We start from the raw sequence: 24048 nt of genomic DNA on the forward strand, positions 1-24048 counted from the left end.
CATCGAGTAAATTTAGAATCCTGTATGAAACGACCTTAAGCACAAATTCGAATAAACGCGCCGCTAAAAGGAGCTCTGCTTTCTGTAGTCAGGCGCCACCAGTGAGCCTTGAGCCTCCGGTGAACGAAAACAAAGCAATAGGGTGATGACATGTCGATCGCGACAAGTACTTTAAGACGTTTTATCTCAAAATTATAACTTTTGAAAAACGCATTAGTAAATTTTCGACACTTTCTGGATCCGAAGGGTTGTGAATAAGAATCAAATACGGAACATTATGCGAGCTCGCAGTCAATATGGCCAATTACATAAACAGCTAAGGTTTACATGACTTGTTTCTCCAGATAACAGGGCTAGGTCCTTGCTGCTTATATTGCCTTTCGATTAAAATATGTACAGCTGCCTTTTTGCTTTTCGTTTCGAATATATTACGTAAATACCCCGGGTTTCTAAACCCATTAGTTGTTAGCTTTGGATTACGGCACAGCCATTATTATGACGAACCGACTTGTAGACGCCATGGCAGGCACAGATATCCACCTTCAGGCTCTTTTAGCTCCCGTACGACTCGCTTATTCCATAGAAGGATATCGTTCTTTACACCGTGTTTCAGAATACTTTTATGAAAGATATCATTAAAAATTAGTCTTAGCTTTATCTGCACGCAATCCAGTTTCGAAAGGTCTTCGTATAAGTTAAACCCTTAAGCTCATTTACCGCATGAAATATATAGCTGCTGTTGCGGTTGTCTTTATTTAATTAGAAACGAATAGAAATGAGTCAGGAACACTGCTACTGATATGCACGCTATTATCGACATTTCCGTCAGCACAAGCCTGTTTGCTACGACAGCTACTGCGTCAGCCGTATCCGTATTATAGTCGGTTAGCACGATACACGAACTATTGTGCTTATGTCTTTATTTAAACTAGCAGTTACATATACTACAAATGATCAGCTAACTTTGTAACTACTGTGGCAGCAATAGTGATCAGGAAAAAGATGCGTCTTGGCCAATCGCTAGTGATGGCTAGAGCCTGCCGGGGGGCGGAACCGTCTAACACGGAGAGCTCACACACTGCCCGCGTATAAGAAACCTCCGCATCGCGTTTGACAGTGAAAAATGGCTTAAGCTACCGGATTAAGTCGCTCCTACATGTGACAAACCCACTATTGTATGACCATTGCTTCGCTATGAAAGATGCCCAAGTGGATCCTTGCGTGCGACCAGTGGTCACCGGGCACCTGCCGCTACGCCGCGTCTGCTCGGCTGTGTAAATGCAAATTAAGATACTAAGAATGACAGCAACAAAAACAATAACAGCGACAACAACAATAGCAATGACAACAACGAGAACAATTGGCCGACATACCTATTTGTTCATAATGGTTCTTGGGCCTGCTACAATTTGTCCGTGACCCTAGCCTTTGATTAGGTTAAAGGACACAAAAGTTGTACTACATTGGCACTCGTAGCCAACTCCGTAGGGCTGGCATTAATCGCTAACTTGAGCCTGATATTCTACCTCTTCTATAGAACAAGATTTCTTGCCGAAATAACAAGAGCTCCCACTGGACATATCTCTAGCGGTGGCATGTACGCGTTCTGGGTCATTCTTCTTGTTTCCTTTGTTTTGGCTTCGTAGGGTCTTGGGGGTCGAAAACAGCCAATGGGACGATCGAACCGATGTCGCTTTCACTAAATTTGCCGATACTATCGTGACAACGAGAGAAAAAGTTCAGGCCAAATAGTGTGACCTGGAGCTAAGCATTCTTGACGAAGCTGTTGTTGAAGCTGTCTAAATGCATTGAGATTCACAGGAATTGAAATGAAATTACTCATGGTTACGACTACTGAGTGACGTATTCTCTTGTGAGCTGCCGCTCTAACGAGCGAGCAACTGAAACGCGTAAGTTAAGCGATAAACTACACGCTGATGACGTCTCTTTGCTTAATCTGCTCACGTAAGGAGACGAGAATCGTATTAATCGTTCGAGTATTGCCAACGCAGGCCCAATAGGAACTTTTTAACTGCCTGTTTTAAGGCACAAAATTTACTTAGCATAACTATACGTATATTCGTAATATCCTTCAAAACAATAGTTCTTGCACAGGAAATCATTAGCTATATCTCAGCTAAATTGCAGACATAACCTATGCAAATAAACTCTGAGAAATTACATTCGTAATTATTTCCGCTATCGTCCGTAGCACAATGAGTTCTTGGCCAAGTTTGTCCAAAAAGGTAATTATTGCCAAAATGCTGAAGTAATCACGTTTCTCAAGCCCTACCAGTTGCATTACCGTCACGACCACAAGCATGGCTGCTTCGTCCGATATCAGGGGCAGCGTATTGTAAGTGTGTATTGAAACCGCCTGATAGCTAGACACCCTTCACGATGCCAGACCCAAAATGCAGCGTGGTTTGAAAAAGCTGCTTTACCAATGTACAAGCCAATGTCTACTATCGTTGTAAACGCTTTGTAACCCTTTCCAAAGGCTGCCGCAATCCTTTGGTTAATAGGCGGTATTAGAATATATAGCTGACACCGAATGGCGGGTTGACTATATCCTTGTTTCCTTGTTTCCCCCTTGGTCTTGTTTCAAGCACGAACGCGAAGTTTGCTGTAGTAAAGCTTATGACTGAACCGTAGCCTTATAGTACTCTTCAGTGAGCAACGTGAGCGACGTGCGCGATAATAGTCATCTGGGGTAACTCCTGACTCCTGGCGCCTACCCGCCCTGTCTTCCCCTCCTTCTCTTGCTAACTCTTGCTCTCGTTTGAATCTAATTACGAAGTGATATAATTCAGTGTGGTTGTTTAAACATATCAACCTATATACGCTCTGCTGTACAGCTCATCTCTGTAATCGTCGACATCGCAAGTTCCTTCTTTCAAATACATGTAGCTGCATATTCTGAAAGTACCCGGCATTGCGGGCAAATATCACTTCATCTTTCAAAGACAACCGCATAGAGCCTTAGGGTATTGCTTGCCTCGACTGAAAGTCGCCTATGGTAACATGGCGCGGGACGACTGGCGGACATAGAGAACTTATGGAGGTGTGAAGGGTGAGCGAGAATAAGTATTCGGCGTAAGTGGAGGCCGCCACAATGCTTCGGTGCGGTGCAAGGGCGCTACAATATACAGCACACTATATCTTGCTTTTCACTGCAGTGGAGAGGCGGTCGCGGCTGTAAAGGCCGCTGACATCAAATGAAAGGGACCTGTTCAGTGTCGAGATTGGCTTCAAAATCTGCTACTGACCAGAAGAGTGACTTTTTAGACTTTCCTTCATGCGCTCTACTTAAATACGCTTCGCCCCTCGTTCCCTTCTATATGTGCATATACTGGCTAGTTATAAGACAAATAAGGGAAGACGCTTCGACACATCTTTCCTGAAATGCTCATTCATATAATGCCGTCGTCTTCGACCACGCGCAGGAATTGTGCTCATGTACTCCGCACACGTTGTTCATGCTATCCACTTACATTCGCAGACACATGCACGCACAGCCACATCCAAGCACGGGGGACAGGCACAGAGAAGCCTATGGAGAGTCAGTCGTAACAGCGGCGACTTACTGGCCTTCAGATACCAGCACCGCGCGATAGCGCTCATCTTAGCACCTGCACTGCATGGCGTCGCTACCGGCTAGGTACCATCAGTAGCCTGCAGCGGCAGGGAACACCTCGTGCAGGGCTCTAGTGAGGCCGCAGAGGAACAAGGGACGGAAGGAAGTAAGTGGGAGTTTGAGAACTGCGGGCAGCGGCCTCGAGCTACATGGGTGTCAAGAGGAGTGAGTCACATTTAGTAAATGAACATTGAAATAGAAACTGAGACAGGAGGGTTGAGACGGGGTACAATTGCCATTCTGCCACTTGTACCGCTACTGCTGTTGCTGCTAGATTTTGTAGTAGCTGCCGCGAGAGTATCGGTACCAACCAGCGACAGCTCTATTTAGGGCGTGCAAGTGCTTTTGTTAGCGATGGGGAGCTCTGACATGTTTCAGCCGTTGTCTAGCTAGCGCTTTATTTTGCCATCCAGTCGTCCAGGCAACGGGTAACTTTGCAAGACTTTGGGAACTTCGAGCACAGACAATGGTGTTCGGTGGTTCTAGTCTCGGCCGCTGTTCATTCTCAGCTTCTCAACCACGATTGTATTTGGCAAAAATTATACGTCGATGGTATTCTGATAGAGACAATTTCGGTTGTATTAAACGGCATCATAGTGAAGCGTTAACAGTGATCAACTGACAAATAGCAGTATCTGGCTAATGTCACACCTTAATACAAGTATGTATAATGGCTAAACAGATATGATAATAGGTTTTTACTACCTTAAAAAAAACTCTGATATCGCATCTGACTGATTGCAAAAGCCTATAAGAAGATATGAAAGACTGCCTGCGAGCACAAATATTTACTAAGCCGAAAGACCTAACAGTCTGTTCCGTCGAATAGGATCTACTAATATATAGCAATACAATTGTTAATCAGCAGGTATGAATTCTATGTCAAAGCCAAGCGGAAGTACTCGACTTAGAAAAAAAAAACAGACCAAAATACATAATAGTTTTTCAAAATGTACGTTCTAAGCAGCAAAAGCAAGTATCAGCAATGAAAAATATTGATGCAGCTTCACAGGTTCGAATGGGAGTTGTTGGTCTCAGCTGTTTCCCGACTCTTAGACTGCCTTTGCTTCAAGTGCACACTTCTATGTGTGCTTTCAATAATGAGATCATCGACAAATCACGTCGGGCCCTTCTCATACTCTACGTGACAGGCGACCGTTGAGACAGAAACGATGATAAGTTGCATTGAAAATCAACTTCTCCCCACATCCCCATGACTGTTGTTCCCCCAATGTCTTTTGATGGCAGTGGCGGTGGTAATAAGACGGGCGAACCCCTGTGTACTGAGATGTTTTGCTGCCAATTTATGTCGCATGAGTGGTGTCGAGCGACAGTGTGGGCATGCGCGAACTATCCGCTGCCTTATGGGCAAAATTTGTCTCATTTTGTTTTAGGCTGGTCTGCACAAAGTATACCGCTAGCACCATAGCGTTGTCTCACATCGGCTACATTGGTTACAAATACGTAAATAAGGTACTTTGTGTTAGGGATCATTCTAGTGACTGTATAGCCAGCCTCTTTCGCTTGTCGGTCCTGGATGCAGCATCTAAAGAAACATATCATTATGATTTTCACTATGTAGACTGATGGGTAACTTCGCGCGTGCGTAGTATCTGGTGAATGCTCGTTTTGTGTCAAACGTTAGTGGTTTCTTTTCCATCTCAGTTCGTTCCTTTCTGTGCGCCCTGTTGTCCCGACTTGATTTGTGGCTTCTGCAGACTGTATCCAGAAATATAAACGAAGCCCAGGTTTCTCGTTGCCGGGGTCAGAGCGTAGATGGGATACATGTTCGATGGTGAGGAAAGAAAAGTCTCTATTGGGGCGCGCAGGGGTATGCTCTGAGTTGTTCTCAGATCATCACTTTTGGAACTGCTTCACCACCCTGTCTAACAAGGAGGTGTTTTGAGCCACTCGTTATTCTATTTCTTGCATGTAGGTCTGTTCGGCTCTGATATTATGTTCAAGTTCTTCTTTTTCAAAAGCACTCATAAAAGCTAGGGCGTTGCGGAGATGTCACAATATCCACTACAGTTTCAGTTTGACAGATAAAAATTGAACTGAGAAAATGTTATTGCAATGGGATTATTTGTCTCTTTCTAACGTTCGATTCTTTATAAAGGAAAGGAGCGTTTTATTATACGTTAACATAAACATTCCTTTTTGGCTAAATAATAATAAATAACATCATTTCCGTTCTTCTGCCATCTGTGACGTTTGTAGCTTTTAGTTATTTGCAATCATATAAAACTTACTATTATCCATGTTGGAAGCCTTTTTTCACCTCGTCCAAATTTTTCTGCGGCAAAATTCCAACCGAATTGAGTATAATCACCCCTCGGTGAGCTTTTGAACAGTACATTGGTCTACTGCCATTACGGCCTTCTTCTTCTAGTTCTGCTACAGACAAATAGTAATCGTACGACGATGGCCTGTGTTCGTTCGAGTGCAGACAGTGGCAAGCACACACTTGTAAGGATCTCGTCGACCGCTTTAAGCTCGACCTGACACTCGGTCGATCTGCGAAAGGCAATTTGGGATAGGCGGGAGTTCCTCAGGGATCAATTTATTTATTTACCTTCCCAATCGTGGGTTCTCCCCCTCTCGCACTCTTTTTGCCTAATCCCGGTCCGATACCTCCCTCCCATCACATTTTAACCGATCTCCCCAGTCAGCCTCTGGCCCTTACGAAGAAGCCGCATTTTCTGGTCTTTTCGTTTGGTTAATTTTGATATTTCCTCATGTATCCTACATTTTCTCGACATCTATCGTCAGTGTCAGTTAACATGATAAATATTTTGTAGTCATCAGAACATATCAAAGAACTAAGTTAAGATAGAAATATGGTAATATAAATGGCTCCTATATCACATATAGGGAACGGGTCGAAACAAAATTATTAATCTACGGTCAGTAGTAGCGTTGACGGCCTCACTAGCCATATTACCGAAAAAAGCGTTTTAAGCTTTACACACGGTACGAAGCAACGTGTGTCTATGTCCGGGTTCGAACCCCGACCATCTCATGCTTTCCTAAGTTGAATAAACAAATAAGTTACCAGAGTAGGACCATTTGCATAGCATTTTAAATGTTCCTGTTAATCGTTTTCTCTGTAAACGCTTTAATATACTATGTATTCGACTCTGATATTTAGCACCTTGCCTACAAAAAAATCGGAAGCCCTTATAATAATTAGGACAAATGTAATCGGAACTACTTAGGGCGAACTTTACCTTTCTGACGGCAACAGCCGCAACTGAAGCCAGCTGTACGAACGATTGTATTTATAGGATTACTACATGCACGTGCAGATCTACTATAATGGTATACAACTGAACTAAGCGTACCGTGGAACGTTCGGACCACGTGGATGATGTCCCCAAAATGCTAATGGATTAGGCAAACAATATACGAATCCAAGATATTCAGGGGCAAATTGAATAAGAGGCCTGCCGAAAATTTGGAAGGTATGGGGGACTGCCGTCTTCAGATGGGTTGGCTAGCTGCTTAAGTGACAAATGGATTTCGCATCCATCGTGTGTCAGAATGAATTGCCGTCACTCATCTGTCCTGGCTTTTGTTAACTCAACATCCAACAGCAGAAAAAGTCGAATACCGTCGCCGAACTGACTGTGTTTCACTCTTAAAGATAGCAAACGATATGGGTCTCCGTGGCTCCCTTTGCTCTGCACTTTCGAACAAAGCTGTACAAATTGAAGAGTAGTGGTAAATAACTACTATGACAAAGTCGTGAAGAACTGTGACAGTTACCCGCGGTGCCACCTTGTCAACTGATGACTGACCGCACTTTTGCTTTACGGTGCCTCTGCTTTCAAGAAGATTTGCTTAAGACCAAGTGAAAAAATCAGGCTTACGGCTATCGAGGGGCTTACATTTTATCGAAGCAATCAATAAACCACGTCGAATTTAACCAACAATTGTAGAATCTTGACGATGAGAATTGTTTGACCATAGATTTTTTGATTCATCCCGTCGGAAGAAGCAGCCGTCGACAGTACACCGTAGGCGCAGACGAGGCCATGTCAAGATGTCCGCTGTTTTGGCGAATACGTCTGCCTGGATCGAAAGGGCGCTTGCTATGACGATAAAATTAAGAATTGAGTAAGAAGGGATGACGTGTTAATGAACAAGAGGAGAAAAAAGAGTCGAAATCGAAGCAAAACCTACGAATCCGAGTAAACGCGTCGATTCTAGTGTGCCTCGTGTCATATCAAATTCCGCCATCTTTTTTACTAGAAGGGTGACATATTTTTCATGATACCGAATGAAAGAATCCAAGCGACAATCATTATAATTTATAATTAACACCTCCGGGCAACAAAAGACACCACACACATACACACTTATATATATGCAACGACTGCGCTAAGTGGCTGTAATTATAGAGAATACCTGAAATAGAAAATAATATATAGATGCTGCATTTTTTTCCAGCCGTTTCTCCTAGCTTCAGTATATGCCATCTATAATGTTGACTAAGTAGTTTTGACACCCATAATTATTTGCAAGTAGTTAAACGCCTATTGAGTGCAACTCTAACGAGTCTTCTAAAATAAGAACTAACCAGGGGACCATTAGCTACTTTTCTTAGAAAAACCATAGCCCAGGTAGGCAACGTCCTACCTGTCCTACGCAATAGAACCGGCGTCCTTTGTTTCCGTCTCTAAGTTGCAGAATTTAGACAGTTATTTTGAATAGTCAATTACTAGATCCTCTATAACGGTCGCGTGTCGCCGTGACTTATTTGGCTAGATGACCACTGAAACATCGCCCATTACTGATGGCAGTGCAATTGCGGTGATCGTTTTTGCTACTAGAGGCCTATTTTATCTTAGTTGACATTCGGTAATGCATCTTTATCATGAGATGAAGCACTCTATTCTACAATATTTCATGCTGCTAAACTATAGGTCGTCTATTGTTTTGTTCAGGTAGACCTAACTGGAAATCGCTTGCGTAGGTGCTGCCTCACTGTCTCGGCACCCCTCTACGGGCGAATGTAAAAGCAGTCTAAAACGATTTAATCGATTGGCGACGCATGCTGCCCTATGGTCTTTATGCAGTCATTTAGGACGTGTTAAAAGGTAGTTGTTGTTAGAATGACAAAGGCCTCGACCTCTACCTGTTTCTCCTGCCAGACTATTATATATGAGCAGGGTACGTAATTGTAAACGGGAATCCAAACAGCTTTTTTAGCGTCTCAGTTTGTTGAAAACTAAATTTCCACTTGTTTTCCCGACAACAACAACTTCTTCGTTTTCGAAGACACTATATTCTTTTACAGCGCATTTTTATCTGTGTGAAACCCCTCTTGACTCCCTACAATTTTAGCTTTTTGTAAACGCCCCAATTTTAGCAATTTACCATTAGAAGATTGCTGGTGAAAAATTATGGGCATCGAAATATCTTTTTAGAAAAAATATACGGTATTCAAACTATGCCCAAATGTTTGTCGTTATGCCACCGACGTCGCTGTACGACCACATGTCCCAACTGCGGCTCGACTATACGTGCCAATAAGCAGAAGCGCCATCATCCGCTTGATTCGAAATATTCGTTTAGCGTACGTTTAACGGATAATAAAATCAAAGGTCTATAAACAATATATTCTATGATTCTTTATCACTGTAGTTTTTATCGCGGTCTCAGATCATTTAGTATCAGATCTCCCGCTATTATCCTGTAGAATGGAGTATGCAACGGCAAATATGCATCATATGATATTATGATGCTGATAATGACGAGGATTACGAGGACGCAAAGCCTCAAGAGCCCCTTCGTTCTCATCAACATGTATTATATTGGTCTTCTCAATCTATCGCTGCTTGATGACTGACGATTCTCTATGGATACAAGCTCGAGATTCGAAGATAACGCCGCACGTCGCCTGTCTACCTGTCGGTCTGCTTGTCAGTCCTCACTTCTATCTTTTCAAGCCGTTGAGATCATTTCCGGTTGATATTCACCTGCTGGAGTCTGACGGCGTCGCTCAAGCCAGTTAGCTACAATTTACCCTTGTTTACTATTCGTCTCTTCTTACAAACTTTACTATGAGTTGGATTTTCGCAGTTGAGCTAGACTCCCACAGCCGCCTCTTCGAACGATCACTTCGTCTAGAAACGACGAACGCTCGAGCGAGAGGCGACAGAGTAAGACGGACTCTAAACAACATCCCGTAGACGCAACGTTTTCCGAAAGAAGAAGCTTTCTTTCTGCCGTGCCTGGGTGTCTGTGTGCTTCCTTTGAGGCGTGCGAAGGCACCGGGCAGATATCTTGACTTCAGATAGCTACTTCAAGTAATCTTTCGAGGCAGCAGCTCTGATTAGAGAGCAATAGGACACAACTCATTTCTCGAGGACTGTTTAGGTAGCTGCCTGGATGCCCGTTCATTTGTTTGCTTGCTAGTCTCTTCGACCTATACAGATCCTGCCGTCCACCGACGGGGCCTAGCACCGTTCACGCACTTCACCGCTAACAGTGGAATCCCTATCAAACATTCGCTCAGCTCAAATGTGGCGACTATGCGCAGATTTCCGGCGCCGATGCGCAATTTCGTCGGAGGGCGTCTGTCTGAACCTGCCGCGAAGACCATACAAGAAGGAGAAAGAAAATAGGCAATTGCGTTGCGATATCGCTGTCTTCTAGTTTAGTCCGTCACACAATTGTATTACCCTAACTACTACGAATGCTGTTTCTTTTCTTGTCATTGCTGTGGCATAGAAAGATTAAGAAAGCAGCAACAGCTCTGAAGGCCGCAGTTTGTCTAATTGGCCAATAAAACGTACCAGCCCATCCAAACCGATCCAACTATCGCTCAACGAGATAGCACGGTCTTTTTCCTGTCGTTCGGATACGTATAAGCGACGTTCTGAACTAATCCGCTTCTATACTTCGCCCCCTAGGCTTCTATTTTCTCTCTGATAGGTTTTTTGATGCCAGAGCTATAAGAGAAACGCACCGCATGCAACGCTGATAGAAGCCCCAGCGATAATAGCAAACAGTTAGAGATTTTTAAGGATCTGCTTACGCAATTGAAATGGGTGTTACGTTAAGGTTTGTTCAGGCCACCCAACGATGTCTCAATGTACTACTGAAGACAATGTTTGAATGAAATGAAGATATGTTTACGAACTTTTTGTGTGAAGTCGAGCAGCTTTCGATGTATGCTTTCACTATTTATTATCGGATAGAACACACAATATCCATATGTAGCATACGGATAAACCCTGATCGATGCCGCTCGAAACGAAATTCGTCAACGACTCTCAAGCGTCCCTTATTTCTTACTGATGTTCGGTACATAAAAGCCAATATGTGTACTATTTAAGTTTAAACTGATACCTAGTTCCACAATGCTATACGCATCGGGAACTATGACAAATTCGTATAGAACCCTGGAGCGTTTCCTTGGTATTTTGTTTTTCCTATGGATAATGATGTCAACACATACGTAACATAAAATAATCAAGACTGCTGCGTTCTATTACATCTAGATGACACAACTCCGTCTAGCTGATCCAGATAAATTATCTGGATTTTTACTCATTTTTTTCAGAGACATTTTTACTCAGTACTGCTTTGGCGCAACAATAATCGCGTTCTAGAGCGGGGGTATCATTTGAGGGGTGGGCGGAGAGGGTATAATTCATTTATTATAAATTTTCCTTAATTTTAACTTCCTTAATTTTCCTTAACAGCCCATTCTTTTTTTCTGTTTTTAGTTTAGCATTTTCTGTTAATAATGGTAAAAATAGTTATTTGACTGTATCACAGATATTTGTTAGTTGATAGTTAGTCAAGCTACTGGTCATGTTTATCTTTTTCAAATACATGTTGCTTACCGTACTTATGATAATAACTTGTAACTTATGATAATAGTATGCTGTATATGCATTGTCATTTTAGTAATTGTGATTCAAGTCTTTATACAGGAGGGCCTAGAATGGAGCGTCAGGTAATTGCCCCGCCCAATTACATACGAAGCTATCGCTGGCTATAGATTTCAACAGAAATTTCACATTAGGCTTTATCCTTGGTATCTAAACGCGCATGTTTGCACGGTCGCTCCCAGACGATTACGTCCCCCAGTCGTCAGTCGTTGTTGTCGCTAAGGCAACAGGAACACAAGTCCTCAACAGATTTGTCGCTCTGTTTCTCTCCTTATCTGTTAGCAGCGAATGGTACCGTTGCGTTTCGGCCCCGTCCAATATAGGTTACTAAGAATGGCATGCCTGTTTTTCTTTTCGGCAGCCTAATTCAACTAGTGCAAGGGTGACTACAAAGATCTATCCAGATGGGACCGATTTCGAAGCAAACAAGGCCGCCCCCACAAAACCAGCCATTGGCTGACAGACAACCCGATCCAGGAATAGGCGTTTTCCTATTTAACAGTGGAAGCTGATGTTGCTGCTGCTGCAGCAGCAGTAGTGTTTTTCTGCCATTGGTTTTTCTATATGAGACGAAACGTTGACTGCTCGAGTGGAGCTTCGCTTGGGCAGTACGTCCTCGACAGCTGCAACAACAACCGTAAAAGCATAGTGCAGAGCAGTACGTGCAACAAGGCACACACCGAGAGATACAGTGTGGTGCCGTGAGACGTCTATACAGCGTGCCCCGTTTCCTATCTATTGTTTTCTAGCACTGATCCCAGCAGCGCTCTACGTGTACAAGCATCAGTAGCTTCAACAGCGGTTTTGGTACTGTCATTGACGCCAACCAGCGCCCGTGTATATATATGTACATACATATATATACACACACTATTGAATAGAACAGTATATGGCGGCGTTGTTTGAGCTAGAATCGACAAACGCATCTGCCGCAACAAACCAAGCAGTGGATAACGTCACGATAGAGCCTGCGCGATAAGAACGGGCGGCAGTAGCAGCAGCGGAGACGGACGATAAGGAATGGGTTATCCCTTGCCTGTTCGTACTGGCATCGTATGAGTTCACCAGTCGTAGCGGCTACTACAGCAATAGCGTATAGCCAGTGGCCCAACAGATGACTTCATCATCAGCGGCAACGAACAAACATCGGTGATAGTACTAGCACATCGAGTTAGAGATACCGAATCCCGCCGAGATACGCAACTAATGTAGGAATACAGTTGACTAGGAGGGAGCAAAACGCCAGCGACATTGTGTCCAGTAGTACGCATGATGACGTCCCGGCATGAAGCCAGTGTTGTTGCGGAGTTTAATAGTGCTCCGATAGGTTACTATGCCTCCCTGATGGTGGTAGTAGCAACGTGTCGCGTCAGATGCCGTAATGGTACTACCATTTCGACAAAGTAGACATCATTCAGAGAGCAACGAGTAATAGATCGGGCTGAACAATGTTCGTCGTGTGAGAACGACCTTACGCGACGTTTTAGTCGCAGCCGTAGAAGCGGCAGCATCAGCAGACGAACTGCGTGACGGTAGAAGCAGTAGAGGCTATATCGAAGACGAGCACTAGCAATGCTAGGCGAGGTACGATGGCGTGAATCGTGCCGACCCGGGAAGAAATGCCAACGATGACGGTGACAAGCACAACGACGAGGATGACTTCACATGCGACAGATGCGAGGCGCATCGAAACGAAGATCCATCCACAGTAGCTATGGCACACTGAAAGTGACCGAGAGGAGGGAAGAGACAGCGGATGAAGGAACAAAATGAGCTGGCAGGAGAAGTCGCACAGATAGAACAACTGCTACAACATACTACTATAACGACTAATAGCCCATTTCTCGTCTCGTCCCCTTGCCGTTTCCTACGAGATGCGCCCCACCTTGCGCCGCCTTTTGATGGCGGCAAAGCTTTTTCGTTAACTCCCTGAATGTCTGTAAGATTGAAAACAGATTGCCGAGCTATGCTTTGTTGCTACTGCTTAGCGACCGTTCCAAAAAGTATACTATTTACTTCTGTCTGTCAAACGTTTATGGTCGAAATGACAGTTACTGAATAAGATAGGGCTTTTGTTGCGTGTCTCTACGAGTAGCAGCGATTGTGACCTGTAGCGTCTTTAGCGGCGCCGTATCAGTCTCCAGATTTGAGGGCAGATGGCTAGTTAACACACGTTATTCAGCATCACTACCGTGACCATTAGTGCGATACACATGGGTTTATCATTCAACAGTGTTCGACTGCAGCGCTGTTATCGTATGTAAAAACAAACGAAGTATGAGTGAAGAGAACCATAAACAAATTAAATTCGGGAACATAGTATTAAACGGTACCACCTATTGGACCTATGCTGCGAATCAGTGGAACAATAAAAAAAAAAAACGAGGTCTTTTTAGAAATACAATACATTATAGTATAAAAGAAACGAAAACCACAAATAAAGCACAATTACGATAAGTGGCCTATGAATGATCTCAACTTTCAATTGAGTGTTAATAGCTCTTTTGTTTATTTACTCGTCAAGATACTTTAACAAAAGAAAAAAAAAAAAAAAAGGGTACAACTTGCGCTATGTCGACAAGTGTTTGAGATGGCATTACAACCTCGTGCCCGCGACGCACCTTTTGGTCCTGGTCCATACGCGCTGTTATGGTTGACAAAATAACGTATTCGAATACGGTTATGATAAAGTATACGTGTAGTGCCATGGTTACTATTCTTAAGTCTTTACCTAATGGCGCACCTTAGAGTCGTTATACGGTATGTTTACATTCGTCTCGTATCTCGTTTGTCAGGGGCGGTACCCTAAACTGCGCTCCTGATTTAACGCAGACGGCAGTTACGTGGCGTTGTTGAGTACAACTAGAAATTTTATATGCATTTACATGTGTAACATATAACCGTTTGAGATTAACGTCGGCCTGTTTTTCTCTGGTTGTCTAAACTTTACGACGAATGCACACAATTGGGAACAACACGGTGGCGCCGGTGTTCTTTGGTTTTTCATAGGCTAAATCGAAAAGTAGACGCGCTCCACCGTGTCCGGTAATCAGTGGCGTTCGAACGTCAACGAGACTGCGATCTGTTCCAGTTGGCGTCGCGCCGTCAACGGACACGCTTTCGCTGAGTATTATTGCCAATGGTCTGCACAACAGCTTTATAATAATCATTATTATCATCGATGTGATCATCATCACTATGGCCTATTCACATCGCCGAGTGGGTAGCTCCTAGGTAGCTATATAGCGTCTTGTGAACACTTCTACTCAACATCAATAATCTTTGTAGGTCGCCAAGGTGTCTCGCCTAGGTGTCTCCAGCTTAAGGAGTGAGTGCCTGGCTGAATCGTGGAGCCCAACTCATAACTGCTGTTGGTGAGCGCTACTATGGGTAGCTGGACAGCGCAGCAGCAACGGCAAGCAATGGCAGCACTGGTCGTCACACCAACAGCGGACTCAGCGATTCTCGAACGCTTTAGCCTGTGTGCTTCCTATGTATGTATTAGGCGGGCAGGTGACGGTGGCCTGCCACCTGAGCGGGCGGCCGGGCAGATGGGTGGGTGGAGTACGTATGGATACGGTATGAAGCGTGCTGTCGTAGTAACTGTCACAGCAGCAGTAACGTCTATAATGTGCTAAGTATTATAGTGGTGTGCAGCCGCAGCGCACTGGAATGAACCGCGCGTCAACGCAACTCTTGACTCCAGTGGATGTAGGCGAACGGCGATCAACTAATAGAGACACGGACCTACGGAAATACAGACGGGAATCGTTCTTGAGTTCGGGGCGTCCTAAATAACGCGGCGACGACGACGACGACGACGACGACGCAGGCCCTCGTTAGAGGTGACTGACGGGAAGCTTGCTGCGCGTTATAGCGCAAGTGCCTCTCTGTGCACGTGGTGTCTGCGAGCGTGGGTGTATAGAATATCGAGTGGTGTTATGGCGCGAACCAGCCACGTTCCTTGATAGGCTCGACGGCGGCAACGAAAGATGATGATGGCCGCGAAAAAGGGCCAGAGATAATGGACGGTGTGGTCACTTTCTGCTGCTAAGTAAAGACGATAGTAGTAGCTTTAGTATCTGCTTGATTCATCAGTATGCAACTGATTGTAGTAGATGTACGTACTGTTGCGTGTGGTCGCGTGAAGACGTCGCTGTCCCATACGGACACACGATTAATACATAGACTGATAACAAAATTTTCAGTAATAATACTAACCGTCATTCTGTAGGCGTATTCACCCAGTTAACTGCGGCGAATTTCAGGGCCGTTTAGAGACAATCGTTTTAGAGGACATACTTTTTCCAGGCCATGTTCCCGTCTTAACTTCCATCACCTCTCATCTCAAGATGCAATGGCTGAATGTCCTCGAAATAGACGACAAGAGGCCTCCTTTCTGTTCCAAAGAGCAACCAATAGAAAACGGCATGCGTGAATTTTTCGTAACTGAAACAAGCTGAAACAGGCTGGCTGCTAAGTGCTGGAAAATACGCTGTACTGATACAAATCAATGCAAAGGAAACGACAACGCAAAGCGTATTCTATTGCCAAACAAGAAGAGATTTTTTCCGAGTTATGCTAGAAAAAAACTGATTACGATAGAGTTGGTTCGAGCTTTGGATTGCGCAACTCCGCTCTAAATTCACCGGCTCAAATTCCGCCTTAGTGCAACAAAGAAGGCCAAACAAATCTTCACGACAGGTCCACACAAAAAAAGGAAGAGGCCGGCTATATCACGAAAGCATCAATGAATGCTGATGTAGGTGGGCAACATCGTAACTTTGTGTCCATCCAGCACGCGGCTAATGGGGCCCTTGATTTCACTAAGAAAAAAAGTTATTTTTTGTATCTTATCTTAAGTTACGCTGTCTGCAACAGTCGTTCAATATAGATATGCAGCCATCGAACATGCTACCCAGTGGAGGTCAGTATGAATCGAACCTTCTGGGTTCGAGGTGAAGTATGAAATGGTGGATTCGTGTGTTACGGTGTTCATTCGCTAAGTTTGTTCATGTTCGATTATACAGCATCAACAAAAGAAAAGATAAACGTCAACGATTAGAAGACCGTTGGCAAATATCGAAAAGTAGATACATCCAACGGAATATTAAAATTGCACGGATTAACTATCCAAGACATCTGTGAAGGTATACTGCTTGTCTACCATTTGTTTATTTCTATGTTGTATTTTTTTTTCTTTCGATCTATACGATGGCATTAATATGCCTATAGTAGTTGATGGTAGCTCAAGGGCAAGACGGCCAAAAAGGTCTGCAATGCCTTTGTTTAGTCCGTCTTTGTATCGCAGTTAACCAAACAACTACAATTTTTCCGATCATCGTAACAATAGCTTAACGGTCCAAGTGTCGTGCAACTGGCCGAGCAAAGACACGAGTGCAGTCGACCGAGGAAATGTTCCCGCTTGTGTGTCCCCCCCGTCTCTCTCCCTTTCTCTCTCTCTCTCTCTCTCTCTCTCTCTCTCTCCCTGTCTATCTATCTCTATCCTCTCTCTTGTTAACTCTACCTGAGTTACTTTCGGCTCTTGACGCCAAAGCAGATCGCACCGAGTAAAGACCTCACCGGGAAAACCACCTTTGTTGTTATAGTATAGCTAGGCCTCAATCTGTATCTTCTTGCGTTGTTGTTGTTGTTGTTGTTGCTGCTGCAGCACATATATATGGGGACGACAGAGGTTGCTATAGTGGTTGACGAGAGGAACTAAACGAGGAAGAAGTGGGAATTGATGTCGAGTAGAATAGGCGAAAAGATAGCAGAGGCAGCAATGAACAGTGGACGTACTGTTTCGATCAGCACACAATCGCAAGAACAAAACCGGTACTTAGGCAAGAGGCAATCACTCCTACCTGATTGTCTGCGTCACTGCATCTGGAAGCCAGCTAATCTCAGAGATCATCACCAACGGACCGTTATCCGGGTCCTGATTTTGATCCCGGTCCCGGTTATGTTGTGACGGCTAACTCGGACGTTCGATACTAAAACTCCGCTACCGGTCAAGTGAATGATTGAATTGACTTGTGGTAGCTGACTCCGTGCACCCGTTCTGTTTGTTTCTGCCACACTCACTGCGACGATTGCTGTTAGACAAAACGTTCGAGAAGTAGACGGACAAACAGGAGATGTAGTTTCTAAGCTGAGCAGCGGTCGTGTGGACATAGCTGGGGGTAGTTTAGCCAGAATGGATGGATTAGTACGCTCGCGGCCACGCGATGCCTCTGATCATGATGATGACGCTGCACATGCTAGCTGCCAAGTAGCTGTTATATCGTGCTTGTAGATACTTCGGTTGAACCTAGTTGTTGGACGAGCGAGGCGACACGGGGAAGAACGATGGCCATACGCATCGGAGAGATCCGATTTGCTACACATCTCTCGCTCTGACGGACAGCAACGAAAATCAGTGCGACAGGATGCCTGCCGGGTTTCCACATGAGCGTGCACATTCAGCCCAAAAACTAAAGGTGATCAAGGTTGACTTTTAGAGGGTTACGTCGATCGACAAGATGGTGTAATACTGGTTACCGACACAACACAGCTACAGACTTATGGACGGAGAGGAAAGGAATGAAGAGGTAGAGAAGCGAGAAAATAAAACTTGGTTGGAGCAGGAGCAAATCCAAATAAATATACAAGTCATAAGTTTCGATGAAGTCCACGATCCTCCAGTGTTCCATATCCGATCGTTCAAGTAGTAGTGCGGTCGTCTACAGTAAAAAAAGCGAGCGGCCAGCAAAGGTAGCCGTGTCCGAAGGCAAAGCCTGTTACAATAGGATAAAGAGTGAGCGCGCGATTGGCGTACAACCAACGGCAAAGCTGATCAGGCTTTTCCTCGAAGAATCCGAAAGCAAAGAAAACAAGATGAATGAGATTTTTTAGTGATCAACTGACGTCGTCGATTAGTACCCTTAGCTGGCTACCTCGGGAAAGATTCGGAACAATATTGGAGCAATCATGTGTGCAGCTTAAACCCCACCATTTGTTTGGCGACTGACTGAGGTCCGCTTAAAGTTTCTTGCCTTTTTTATACTTTGTTGGTAATCCGCTGCGATTTGATTTGTGACGCGACATTACACTAACCGCCGGCAGATAAGACACTTGTAGGCGACAGGATTTCTTTGTCTTGAATGAGACACCACGGTACGAAGCAAACAGCGCGTAAAAATCGCGTTCCCGCGATCCGCCAGTTACTGTATTAACCGTCATAGCACAGGTGAAAAATTTGTTTTTTGGATTTAGCTAACAAGACGGCATTTGATTTCTCTATTTCGGTGCAAAGTTGAACTGCCAAGATGGAGCGATATACGTATACAGATAAGTTTGTCGGGGGTAACTTCACAACAGAGTCAAATCGCTCGAAAGACACAGCAAACCTTCCTTGAGGAGAATCGGAGCCGCTGGCCACCAGCGGTTCCGATAAGTGATATCGATACCTCTGCGCCACTTTGGGTCCCTTCATTGGTCTCTTGACATCATTATCTCGCAGTTTCAGCGTCGAACGTAATGAGCTTGTTAGCCAGTCGGCTTTGTCTTGTAAGTACCGCTCACATCGTTTAGTGAAACGGGGGGATGGCTCATCTGTGACGAAAATCAAATCTATATTCAGCAGTATTAGAAGTATATCGATTATCAGAAATATATAAAACGTTCTTATAGACGACACACAACAACAACAGCAGTTATAGATGGGATGGGTTGGGGTGATGTAAGTTTAACCGTTATAACTTTATAGCACCACTATATGACTGTACTAAATTATCGATGGAATTGTTCTGTTCTACGGTACCGCAATGTAAGGTTGCATCGAAAGACAATAGCAAAAGCGAACTACTAACCTTAACAGTTCGTTGAAATTGTTGTAATATTTAAAACAAGAATAGGTCCTTCATTAATTAATGCGGTATGGTAAAAGACAGAAGAAAAAAAAGCCCAATTATGCCCAGAAGATGCTCGAGTCTGATGCATAACCGAAATGAAGATGTCAGGCACACGACAATGCTGCAACATCTGGTGTTGTCGACTACAACAACGATGTATTGATCCGGCCATAATCGATTCTCATTTAAATAACCTTCGTTAAACAATTGAAAGGTAATTGCTACGTTTTTTTTACTTTTTGCTTTGTTTAGCACAACATCGCAGGCGTAATAATTGATTGGAGGTCAACAACGAAATCACAAAAGGCGATTCTGACGACCACGTTTTCAAAGCACAAGAATCTAGTGCCTTGAGAACGTGGTCATCTTCGATTCGTTGACTTACTTTTTTTTCAGAGAAATCTGACGGGAAAAATATTATCCAGGTTTGAAAGAAAGTCCAAGAAAGAAGAGTTTCCTTCTATCGCGTCATAGTATTATGATTTATAATACTAACGACCATCCAGTTAGTTGATATGTTTGTACTCTATATATGTATACATGCTTTTCTAGACATCGTGCTGCTCAGTCACCAGGTATGAAGAAGGCTCGTTTGCTACTTGTGTTTTGATTTGCTTTGATCATCTCTGTTGACTGGTAAAAAAAAATTCATTTTCACTTGTATTTCTGATTTTTGGAAAGTTATTAAGTGGGCATTTTTATTTTGTTACGTAATTAGAATCCTTCACCCCGTACGTAATTACATTTTGCAACACCTGGGTCGGTGTTAATTCTTATCAACGTTTTAACATTGCATCGAGAATTTTTCTAAAGTTTTTGAGGCAGGATCTAGTTTACGTCAACATGTATTTGTATTCTTGCTGACTTCTTATCCGTCAGTGTATCATGTCCTCCGGTTCTCCCCCATTTGCTTTTTCGCTGTCTGTTCATTCTGATATATAGTATTATCTAGTGCGTTGTGCGGCGAACTGTTCATCATCAGTACGCGTGGCATCTGTCTGGTCTTCTGATCCACCCAAAACGAACGTTGAAAGTGATCCGGCTAGTTGAAGACCCTCCTGACCACCGCCTCCTTTGCCGTTAGCCACTACGAGTAGGTGATCCATCAGACTGCGAAAAGGAAAACAAAATGAAAATAGCAGAAAAAAGTCCCACTGCATTCAAGCATCTAGCCAAATAGAAAGGTTCGTTGGCTGCCTTCGAGTCACCACATAACATAGCGAACACACAAGACAAACATGCAGAATGATAATCAGTATAGTATAACGATAGTCCAACGGAAGAATCTACAGTATCGTATAGAAATGGCGGTAAAAAAAGGGGGAACGAAGAAGAGGGGGTTTATCATTGCCATCTCCCAAACCTTTTTGCCTAGGGCCGTTTCAAAACATTTCGAAAGTTTTGATTGTAAACGTGACTATTGTTAGCATTTGCGTGGCGTGCTCAGAAGTGACTGACATCCAGCGTAGCAGTACCGTAGTCGTCCGAACGTCGTTCATCTCACATAAACGTTGTCCTTTATACGTGCTGAAATAAAGTGGTGTGGCGGTCATCACAGTTTAGACGAAGCAACGTCTTGATAAGAAGTACCAGCGTTTACTCTGCAGACCCAGAAGCGAGCGTCTGCGACAATTGGATAAATATCACTGCATATGCCTATACGTATAGGCCAATGCTTGTTGCAGAGCGAGTGAAGTGTCGGCGTATTTCTCGCTATTCCTGTACTTGGCTAGCGCTTTCTCTTTCTTCTGTCTCTATGAAACTGTTCTAGTATTGAGTATTTAGAAGTGACAAAAGGCACCAAAGTGCATCTTGGCTGCCTTCATGATCGCTTGCTGATCCGTCCCACTTGGCACCAACAGTTGATCGAGAATTGTAGCTAAGTTTTACTTACTGATTTCAAAGCGGACTAGTATCGCCAAGAAAATAAGTGCATTAATAGTCAGCGCTCCAACTCACAAATGATGCAGCTACCACTAGAGCCGTGAGATGAACGAATAGTACCGATCGGCAACGGTACCGCTACGAATTCAAGAACATCCAAAGGTTCTGAGCTCGGGATCGGCCGCTGATCCGCTCGTCAATCCGATACCGGTTAGGCGGAATGCTGACGTAAGAAAGAGCGCGTCATCCGAAAATTACGCTCATCCAATCAATACCAACAGGAAATTCTGGCCATTTCGGCAGGCGTAGCACAGATTTGCCTGCAGAACTAGAAGAGTCGAACTTTGGGACAACCGGTTTACAATAGCAACAGTCATAGTTGTGGAAGTGGTGATGAAGGTACTGATCGCGATGACGTTTAGAGTAAAGTGAACCTGCTGGAGGAATAACACTCGCGAGCAGATCCATCTCGAACGGCTGTTGGTCACTAGATAATGTCGCTCCTTTGCCATTCTGCCCCCCACAAGACGCTTCCCTATTTGCGGACGCAACTGCCTCTCGCTTTTGTAGAATGATGAATTTCGCGGCGGCGCATCGTCGTTCGTCGTCCGACGAATGATCAACTACATTTGACATTTGACAACGGCAGCAGCAACGGCAAACATGAACCTAACACCCATCCGTGCAAATACAATCACAGAGACACATGCGTCTTACACAAACACAGACAAAACGATACGAGATAATCGTGGTCGCAGAAATTGTCGATGAAAATAGTGACTCTATCCGCCATGTTTAAGAGCACTGATGCTGCAGCCGTATAACGCATGTGGCAGAAGGACAAAGGTGGCTTAGTCCTTACCGCAGGCCCCCAATGATTGGCCCACCTGGCGACATGTAGCTTTCGCTTTTTGTCTAGCGTCGACGCTTGCCGATTTCGGAGAAGCAGCGGCAACGACCGTTCACAGAACGAGGGCCTGTGAAATAAGCCAAAGTGTTCGGGAGAAACTGGTCCTGCAAACGTTCAAGTGAAAAGAGGATTGGCTGATTCATTTATTCGAAGACGAAAGTGTACTCGTTCCGCGCTCAAGTGGCTTGCCGTTGTAAACTTTAGCGTTTTCTACGTTTATCGATATCGCAGCAGCAAAAAGCATAATCAATCCCCCGGATGCGAGTGGGTACGGCGATGTCATCGGCTTCAAATCTATTCGTCATTAGATAACATAACATGGAAGATAGCTCCCTCCTTTCTTATTCAGGTATCTATAAATTTGGCATTCGTCTCTATCTATAATTAGAAGCGATTAAGACTAGTTAACTGGTGAGTCGGCGAAAATTACTGCAGTGTCCAGCTAAGTTATGACTCAGTGCAGAAAAACGTGTAGGTGATCAACTTACTCATGTATGTGCATATGCTACTGCTTTTGAGATAAGAACGCCTTATTACTTCTAGATACTAGCAGTAATAGCAAGTAGACATCAATTTAGATGTACGTCTTTTCTTAAGTTTTTGGCCAAGGACTTTTTTGTATAGCGACATTTTTGGTAGGACAAATGTTCTCGTTAACATTTTCTCAGTGATAGATTATCCTGTGCTCGCTGCAATTAACTTCTTAAAAGGATTGAGGTTTTGTGTCGTAGTAAACCTTGTCTGATGGGTATTATCTGATGATGGTCTGATGATGGGTACCCCATTAATTATTTCTAATAGAATTTTACTATATTCAGCGTTTTGCACGTAAGTGACATAGAAATTTGTAAACACCAACTAATACTTCGCTATAAATATCTGACAACACATCTGTCTAAGCTGCTGGCGCAGGATGTTTTTTATTATCAATGGGTAATCATAGAGTCATCACATGCCAAATCCTATAAAAAAAAACACGCCGGAACACTGGAGCACTAACTGCTTCGATGGACTGAAGAAGGACGACGTTAGTTTAAACAACTTTACTAAATATGATATTTACGTCTATATTTAGTATAGATATTTGTATATAATAGATAATTTAGTTAACTTCATAGAGTGCACACACAGCAATGACAATCTACTTTAATGATATGCACTACATTGAATACAGAGGCAAACATATGGCGGAGGCACCCGCCCTGCAGGTTACCGTATCTGAGATTGAGGTGTTAAATTGGCTCACATCTTTTCCTTAGTACTCAGCGTTCGGTGCAAAGTAGCCTATACGTACTTGTAGCTTTTCTGGGCAGATTTGTATTCGACATTTAGCTGACAAATGTAAATTGCAGAGCTACTCGTAGAAGGGCATAAGATCTCCCCTTGTGACATCGACTAAGGTCTACAAGATGACCAGCTATGTCCTGCTGAGGTGTCTGAGACATAATGATTCACTAAAACGTAAGTAGCGACAGTCATCGAGTGAGAAAAGCCGCCGGTGGAATGACAGGCCAAATGACAAGACTCAGAGGCGTGAGTCTGATATTCTGATAGATCTGCTGTTTCTTAAAGAGATTTTCGTAGAAAAGCTTCTGCAAACGGCAACCTACTGGGGATGCATAAGACATTTATAGCACCTAAGACATAACAGAAGGTACTATAATCGCAGTAATATTTTTCGATATAGTGGGATTGCATTAGCAAGAGCTTCTAGATCCCAACGATCCACTGCCGATGGGATCCGTTGACTGCGACTGTTGTTTCAATTCAACTTTTCATCATAGACGACGTAAGCATAATTCCCCCATCCAGCAC

General features: G+C 43.8%; 1 long non-coding RNA gene across 2 annotated transcripts in view; it reads right to left on the bottom strand.

Moving 5' to 3' along the window:
- Positions 1–20097: 20097 nt before the first annotated feature.
- Positions 20098–24048, bottom strand: part of LOC111266870 (uncharacterized) — a 19940-nt gene continuing 15989 nt past the window's right edge. For both annotated transcript variants that reach the window (XR_015313574.1, XR_002684293.2), the window contains exon 2: positions 20098–20549. This is a non-coding gene — a long non-coding RNA (uncharacterized LOC111266870). The remainder of the gene's footprint in view (positions 20550–24048) is intronic.

This window comes from Varroa jacobsoni, unplaced genomic scaffold (assembly GCF_002532875.2).
Source record: "Varroa jacobsoni isolate VJ856 unplaced genomic scaffold, vjacob_1.0 scaffold_1123, whole genome shotgun sequence".
Taxonomy (NCBI): Eukaryota; Metazoa; Arthropoda; class Arachnida; order Mesostigmata; family Varroidae; genus Varroa; species Varroa jacobsoni.